Source organism: Arachis duranensis, chromosome 1 (assembly GCF_000817695.3).
Source record: "Arachis duranensis cultivar V14167 chromosome 1, aradu.V14167.gnm2.J7QH, whole genome shotgun sequence".
NCBI lineage: Eukaryota > Viridiplantae > Streptophyta > Magnoliopsida > Fabales > Fabaceae > Arachis > Arachis duranensis.
In genome coordinates this window covers 71906061-71914892 of record NC_029772.3, presented here as the reverse complement: position 1 = coordinate 71914892, position 8832 = coordinate 71906061, and positions in this window count along the sequence as shown.

The following is an 8832-nucleotide window of genomic DNA, read 5'->3' as shown; positions in this document are numbered from 1 at the left end:
ATTAAATTCCATAGTTTTCCTGGTTTTTATGATGCTTGTGATCATATATAACACTTAGAACAGGAATAGGAATGCGTAGAAGGAAAAATAGTACAGCCTGGAAGAGACCCCCATGTGTCGCTAAACGCCAAGCTGGCATTCAACGCCTAGGGGGGAGCAAAGGCAGTGGACGTTTAACGTCCAAAAGGGAGCAGTTCAAGACCAATTTTTGGTCCCCCTAGAGCGTTTAACGCCCATTCTTGGCGTTAAACGCTAGAAATTCAAAAAAAAATGTAGATCCCCCTGGTGGCGACAAATGCCAGCCCGTTGTTCAGCGCCCAGGGGGCAGGCAGCATGCAAAATTTGCATTTCAAGATTTTTTGGCCAATGGATAAACTCCAACCACCAACCACTTCACCACTCATTGTTATCCATTCTCTCTCCTCTTTCCATCCACATTCATCCATCCCATCACCCATCACTTCCCTTGATTCTCTCAACCCACCTTTCACTCCACCCAATCCCCTCTCATTTATCCCATCTATCTCTCTTCCCAACAACCCACATTCAAATTCAAATTCCCCCCCTCCCCCCTCACTTCATCCATTTTCACCACACCTCCATTACTCTTCCCCTCTTACTTACTTTTCACCATACACATTCCCTTTCTTCATTTTTCCCGTTCCTTTACCCGAAAGGCCAAAGCTTATACCTCATATCCTCTATCTCATTCTTCTATCTTCTTTTCTTTTTTTGTTTCCTATTTGTATTTTTCTCGGGGGCGAGCAAAGCTTTTAAGTTTGATGTTGGGCGCTCTGCTTTTGCTTCTTCATTCTTACCTCCATGGCACCAAAAACCATAGAGTCCTCAAGGAAAAGAAAGAAGAAAGCCCCCACTTTTGAGCCATGGGATTTCACATGATTATTTTCCAAGACCCATCAAGACCATTTTTATGATGTGGTGAGGAAGAAGGTGACTCCCGAAGTCCCCTTCCGCTTGAAGGATGATGAGTACCCAGAGATCCGATTTCAGATTCTGAGACGGGGTTGGAAAGTTCTAGCCAACCCCATGACCGAGGTTGGAGTGTTAATGGTACGGGAGTTCTACGCCAACACTTGGGTGACGAGCAAGCATGATAGAAGCGTGAACCCAGAGTCAAAGAATTGGCGCATCATGGTCAGGGGACCCATCATGGATTTTAGCCCTGAGAGTGTGAGGGTGGCGCTACATTTGCCAGAGCCACGAGAGGACCCTCATTCATACACTCGCAAGGTCAACATTGACCAAAGGTTGGATCAAGTCCTTACTGACATCTGTGTACCTAGAGCTCAGTGGAGGAGGGATGCTCAAGGTTGGCTTTACAAGCTGGGTAAGCTTGACCTTAGGCCAATAGCTAGAGGATGGTTGGAGTTCATCCAACGTTCTATCATCCCTACGAGTAATTGCTTTGAGGTTACAATTGAGCAAGTAGTGATGATTTACTGTATTATGCTCGGCAATAAGGTAGAGGTGCATGAGGTGATCTCGCAGGAGTTTTACAAAGTAGCTAACAAGCCCTCCACCTCTGTGAGGCTGGCATTCTTGCATCTTATTTACCAACTATGTGCAGCAGCTGGAGCTCACATAGAGGGAGATACCCTGATTGACGAGGAGAGGCCGATCACAAAGAAGGGTATGGAGCACGCTAGGGAGCCTGTGTAAGGACCGCAGCAGGAACCAGTTCCACCGCCTTCACAGGATCTCCCAGAGATGTCTCCAGGGATGTACTTCCCTCCCTGTGATTACTAAGATCAATTGATCAGCTGAGGCTGGAGCATCAGGACCAATCTAGTCTCCTCCATTAGATGATGGAAGATCAAAGGAGAATAATGGAGGAGCAGAGGAGGCATGGGCATGACATTGAGGAGCTTAAACACTTTGGAGGATTCTTCAGAGGGAACAGTAGCCACCATCACTGAGGTGGTCTAGTTTCACTCTCCCTTTCTTTATTTTACCTCTGTTTTTCTAGTGTTTCATTGTATTACCTGCTTTATATTATAGTTTGCATGATCACTCTTAGGATTTCTTTGCTTTCTAGTTTAGTAATTTATTTCTGAAAATTGTTCAAGATGTCTTATATATTACACATTAAGCTAAAAGAAAAATCTATTGAAAAAGAAGTAGTAAAATGCATGAAATCTTGAGTTATATTATGAGTTATTCTAGTTGCTTTGATGTGGTGGCCTTATCTCTACTCCTGAATGTATGAATTAACTATGCATATTTGATATTGGAGTTGAGTATATTGGTTCTTGAGGAACAGAAGCTTAGAGAAATATTATTGATTCTCTGAAACAAGAAAAGATTGATTATTGGAGCAAAACAAACAGCAAAAAGAATTGAAAAGAAAAGAAAAATCAAAAGAAAAAGGTCAAAGGCTTTGAGCATCAATAGTTATGAGGGTCAAAACTGATCTAAAGCTCAAAAGAGTGGTTTTCCCTAACCATATACTTGTGGTGTGAAAGTGTCAAGTAATCCTTGAGACTGAGCACTTAAAGTCGTGACCTAATGCTGTTACAGAGTATGCCTAATGCTTTGAGCACCACTGTTTGGGAAAAAAAAGCAAAGACAAATTCGAACCCAAAAGGTTCCCCCAGTTAAGTGTTTGTGGTATTTATGTATCAAGTTAAGCTTGAAAACGAAACACTCAGGGTCATGGCTAGGCTCAAAAGTACAAAGCACCAAGGAAAAGAAAAGCTGTGTTCAAGAATCAATTAGAGCCTAAAGAAGAGAATCAATAATACTATTCGAGTTCTAGTTTTGAAGGATGTCAATATTTCTAAGTTTCAAAGGATAGTGAGATGTCAAACCTATTCAGAATTGGAGTGTCATAAGCCCTATTCAGTAACTAGACTTGAGCTTCATTGACAACTCAAAGTCTTAAGCATTATCTCTTCTTTAGTCTTATATTTGTTTTGGTTGCTTGAGGACAAGCAACTGTTTAAGTTTGGTGCTGTGATGCGTGAGCATCTTATACCCTTTTTTAGTTACTTTTATATTATTTTTAGTTAGATTTTATTTAGTTTTACTTGATTTTAGTGCAAAATCACCTTTGGATGCTACTTTGAGTTTTTCTTATGTTTTTATGATTTTAGGTGAAATTCGGAGCAGTTTGGAGGAGCCTGAAGCAAGAAAGGAAAATGCTGACAGCACCCCCATGGGCGTTGAACGCCCACCTAGTGTTTAACGTCAGCAGGAGTCATAAGCTAGAAATGCACGCTTTTCCCCTTGGTGTTCAACGCCCATTCCTAAAGTTGACGCCAACAGCAGCCCATTTCACACCTCTTTGGGCCTCCAATTGGATTTAGCACTTCTTAGTTTTAAATTATTTTCTTTTTTTAATTTTTATTTATAAATAATATCTTTTAGGTTTAGCATTTATTATTAGGTTAGTATTTAAAGGAAAAGATCATTTAGGTTTAGGATCTTCTTCCTTCCGCACTTTCAGAACCTGTGTTCTCCGTAAGTTATGAGCAACTAAACCTCTTGGTTAAGGTTAGGAGATTTGTTTATTTCTATGGATTAAGACTATTATTCTTCTATTTTAATATATGTTTAATTCAATTCTAAGGTGTTGTTTTCGTTCTTAATCTTATGAGACTAGGTAGAACGGGAGTATGATCCTTTTTCTATATGAGTTCTTGTGATTCTAGGGAGAGTTATCTCGCTTGAACTACAACTTGAAAACACGCTTCCTAGATGGCTAGTTACACAACCTGATGGGAATAAGCAATATCTATTCAGCCAGGATTAGGGTGATTAGGGCCTTTGTGGTATAAACTAGCTTTCTGAACTTCACCCTCCAATCCGAATTGAATGACCATGGGAGTGGCATTTGATGAGGATCAGAGGAGATTAAATCACTAACGTATTAGGGTTAATCACTTATAGTTTGCCATAGAATGAATCATTCATTATTAAAATAGTTAGTAAGAAGTTTTAATCCGGAAAGATAAACATCTCCGAGACCTTAACTGCTTTCTTATTATGATTTTACACCAAATTCTTATTGCTTTCTTTATTATCTTTATTTATGCATTTTCAACAACAACCCCTTTCACTGTTTGCCTGACTAAGTCCAACAGGATAACCATTGCTTGTTCAGTCCGACAATCCTCGTGGGATCGACCCTTACTCACCTGAGCTATTACTTGGATGACCTGGTGCACTTGTGGGATGATAAATTGTGCAAGTTCTAATTTCGTTCACCAGGGGGACCATTTGGGAGTTTTTTAATTGTGGAGGATAGATTATGGGGAAAAATAGCATCGTTTTGCTATAATTGGTGTTTCATCACTAAACGACGTCGTTTAGTTAACTGCCAACTTGGCACTTAACTGTACACCTTAGCGCCGTTAAAACATCTCTTAATTTTTGGACCAATGAAAATTCACGATTCTGAGAGTGAAAAACTTATTTGATCATTTTAAAAATTGAAGGACTAATCTAAAGAGAGTTGGAAATTTTAGGGACCAAATTGGACATTACCTCATATTTTTACCCATTTTCAAGCTACTCTTTTAGCAATTGATTTGTATATTGATTCTGAAAACAATAATAAGTATCCAGAACCAACATAATTTTCATTAGCTAATTTTTATTTGTATTTTAAAAGTATATTTTTAAGGATAAAGTATTAAATTAGTTCTCTATGTTTGGGTCTAATCCTATTTTGGTCTCTATAGTTTAAAGTGTCCTATTTGAATCCAAAAAAGTTTCATATAGCTTAATGTAGTCTTTCTGTAAAGTCAATGTTAAATAATTAACATTACTATTCTACCAAACCTTAATGTCCTTCCCTAAAGAAGAGGTACCAACTCGAGAGGCATAGGATCAGTTGCGGATGCATCACTACGAGACAATGGCCTTAGTTCAAGCACACGAAGAACATCTTTGAGAACTCGCAAAACATGAAAAAGTTTGTTGGTGGTGATAAGGACAAGACCGCCATTGTCACATCTACCATGGGAAACTCTTCTCGACAATTGAAGAGTTTGGTTATATAAGTTTTCCATATCTGTAAACAAAATTTCGTTAATTATTTAACATTGACTTCTCAACAGGACTACATTAAAGTTAAATGAAACTTTTTTAGATTTAAATAGGACACTTTAAAACTTAAGAACCAAAATGGGACTAAGCCAAAACATAAGAGAGCAATTTAGTACTTTACCCTATTTTTAATTCTCATCTTTTTTAGAATTTAGGATTTAGAATTTGAGATTAAAATTTGGGGTGGGCAGCCACTGATAAGGAAAAAAATTGCGGTGATAGGAGAAAATAAAGTAAGAGAAACATGGTGAATATAAAAACAATTCTTACCGAAGTGAGAAATATTATAATGATATTACACCTTCAGCATCTATCTGATTAACCAAACTAAGCAATACCCAAATTTTATATACGATGAGATGTATTGTTGTTGTTGTTATCATCGTCGTTCGGCATGGAAGTGCTCCACTCAATGATTTGTTGCATGCCAAACCAAACCCAAAAAATGCCAACTTCACATTGGTACATTATTTTTCATTACAATTTATTAAAGAATTAAACTAAGAAACCATCAAACCAACTATTTTCTAGGTCAATAACTGCTTGCTAGAAAATGATTAGGCGCCCCTGACCATTAGAAAATGACAATGCGACCTTTATTCATTCAATCCGTGTGACAAAAAGCTTCCTCTAGCAGATCTTCTGTCAAATGATAGCCGAAAAATTCTACGTGTAACGGTAACTCATACGTGGACTCAAATCATTTGATGAGACAATTAGACCTTTGTACAATTTATGCACCCTGGATCCAGCTTTTAAAAGAAACTTCTCATTCTCTCTCTTAACACATAAGAGTACACTCTCACACTTTGCCCTCATCTCACACAAACAATTACCTTGAACCCTAGAGACCGTCATATTTTCCGCTAGAAATTGCTGACAAAAATGAGTTGGTAAGGGAGTACGTGACAGCGAGAGTAATACGACGTTTGTTGACGCAAGAGGTGATGCGTTGTTAATAGGCCAGTTCTTCGAGGTTAGTTTCTATTCTTTAACCGGTTGAATTATTACTTAAAGGAGAGATTTTTTGTTCATTTTTAGATATATTGATCTTTGATAGTTATAATTTATTTGTGCTATAATGAGTATACCTTTATATGTTGCAGATGTCCTATGAGATTATACCAGTGTTTTTACCATGGAGGACAATTTGAGAGAAACAACAATGGAGTGCTCTACTAGTTTGATGGTAAGGTGCATAGATTTTCTAAGTTAGACATGACTTTGTTAATTTTAAGGACTTAGAAAAGTGTTTAAGGATCTAGGGTATACAAAGTACAAGACTATGTTTTGGCAAGACTCCACTGCCCCTAATTTAAATTCTGCCTCCACATTCTAAAGGGTAACAAAGAGATTAATCAGATGTGTGATAACAAGATGACGAATTTGAAAACTAATGAGTTGTATATGTATTTTGATCATCCTGTGAGCAAGCCAGTTGTAGAGGATGCAGGGGATGTTCTTGTAGAGTTGATTGACTCCTCCATTGATAATAGCTATGAGAGTGCTAAGGACGAGACTTATAAGCCTCCCCCACCTAGTTATGAGACACTCAGCAATAATAATAGTGTTAACTTGTGTATCTTCTTCCTTGAACTCCATCATATAGCTTAAACTCTATTTCTTCAATTTTGTCCTCCAATTCTCTTAATCTACCATGAACTTCTATCTTTTACACACCCATATTCATATGTTCATGCTCAGTTATGATCTTATCCAGCCTCTTAAATATTTGCAATGTGTTGATGGAGTTTGCAATTACTTACAATTATTTTTTACTCAACCTAATTACAGAGAAGATTGTAAGATAGAGTGAATAATTATGTACCTTGAAGTAGCTGCAACTAAAAAATAACATATTTAAGTTCTATGATGTAATAGATTAAAAAAGAAGCACATAAGCTCCGCAATTACATGTTAGGTGTGTGAACTTCTTTCCCCCTATGCCAACATTGCCAGAGTTATTGCATGAAAAGCCCACCGACTTCTTCTTCCATAAATGATGGATTGAACTTGTTGATTGCTCTGTCGTGTTCATCACTTCAGGTACGATTCAAAATTTAGGATAGACAAAAGTTTAACATCTTGATGTGCTTTTTTTTACCAACAATGTGCATTAAAACGACGATGTTTTTATGACTATGCAGGACCTATTAGTCCCATCAAATAGATTGACTTCACATAGGAGAGTTATTAATATATGTAGAATTTTTCGATTACCATTTTACAGAAAACCTATAAAAGGGGTCTTTTTGTTACATGGAATGAATGGATAAGAATCGCGTTATTATTTTTTAATGGTCAAGAGACGTCAGATCCATTAAGTAAACAGTTAGAGACTGAGATTTTTATTCTTTTATCCTAAGTTATGAACTCTAAATTTTAAATCATAAATTTTAAATTTGAAACAGTAAATCTTAACCGTAAATTTTAAATTCTAAAAAAATAAAAATTAAAAAAATAATTCTATAACAAAAATTAAAAAATTAGCTAATTAAAAATTAGTTCCCCTGCTAATATCTTCATAAATACACATTTTGGTAACCATCATTAAAAACATCTATTCTTGTAACTAAATTTCATTTATTATTTAGGCAGTATATTTTTTGTATAAATTAATCATACAATATGATGCTACAATACCCTCCTAAAATAAAAACAATATTTTACCTAATTTGATGTGTTTCAGTTATATATAGTCCAATTGTTTTCAAATTTACTTTTTTGAGTAATTACCACATCAACTTTCAAGAATTTTAAAAGCGGATATTTTAATTTTCAAAAAAAATTAATACACAAATTAATTTCTAAAATTTTATTTTGACAGACAAATTAGTTCTCAATTCATTTTTTGGCAGAATAATTACCTATATCAATTTCCAAAAATTTTGAAAACGGATATTTTAGTCCCTAAAAAAATTAATACATAAATCAATCTCCAATATTTTTTTCTACCATATATAAGAGTCCTTCGTCCAAAAAAATGTAAAATAAAATTATTATTATTATTAATTATACAATAATAATGTACCATAATTTTGTATTTTTTAAATAAAAGTAATGATAAATTTATTTATTAAATTTATATATATATTCTAAAAGAAATTTATGGTTGAAACTATTTGATATTTTTGTATTTAATATAATCAAAGGATTTCCTATTTTAAAAAACATGTTTGTATTAAAAGAAAATATTTTAATTTGGATTTCAAAATATCATTATTCACCTTACTTGTTTTTAATGAGAAGAATGTATTAATATGCTAGTATCATCATCTATATGTTCACCGCTAAGTTATAATAATAATGGCAACATATAGTAAAAGTAAAATGAACAAAGAGTGTTATGTCTGACAAAGAAAAATCTTTGGAGATTAATTTGGGTAATTACTCTGCTGAAAAATAAATTGAAAACTGATTTATCTGTCAAAGTAAATCTTTAAAGATTGATCTATGTATTAATTTTTTTAGGATTAAAATATCCGTTTTTAAAATTTTTTAGGATTAATTTAGATAATTCTTCTATTTTTTTTTATAAAAGCACGGTGGAGATTGGAGAAGAGATATATTCGTAAGAAGAGTAAGAATAGAATTCATAATTTACGTCAACAATAAAAAAGAAAAATATTATTTGTTTAACAATGATGATGAAAAAAAGTAATAAATGGATACAAATACAGTAATGAATTGTAGAGAAGGATCTCTAACTTGCTAATTAAAGCAACCAATCTAACAAACTAAACTCAACCAAGAAAACCAATG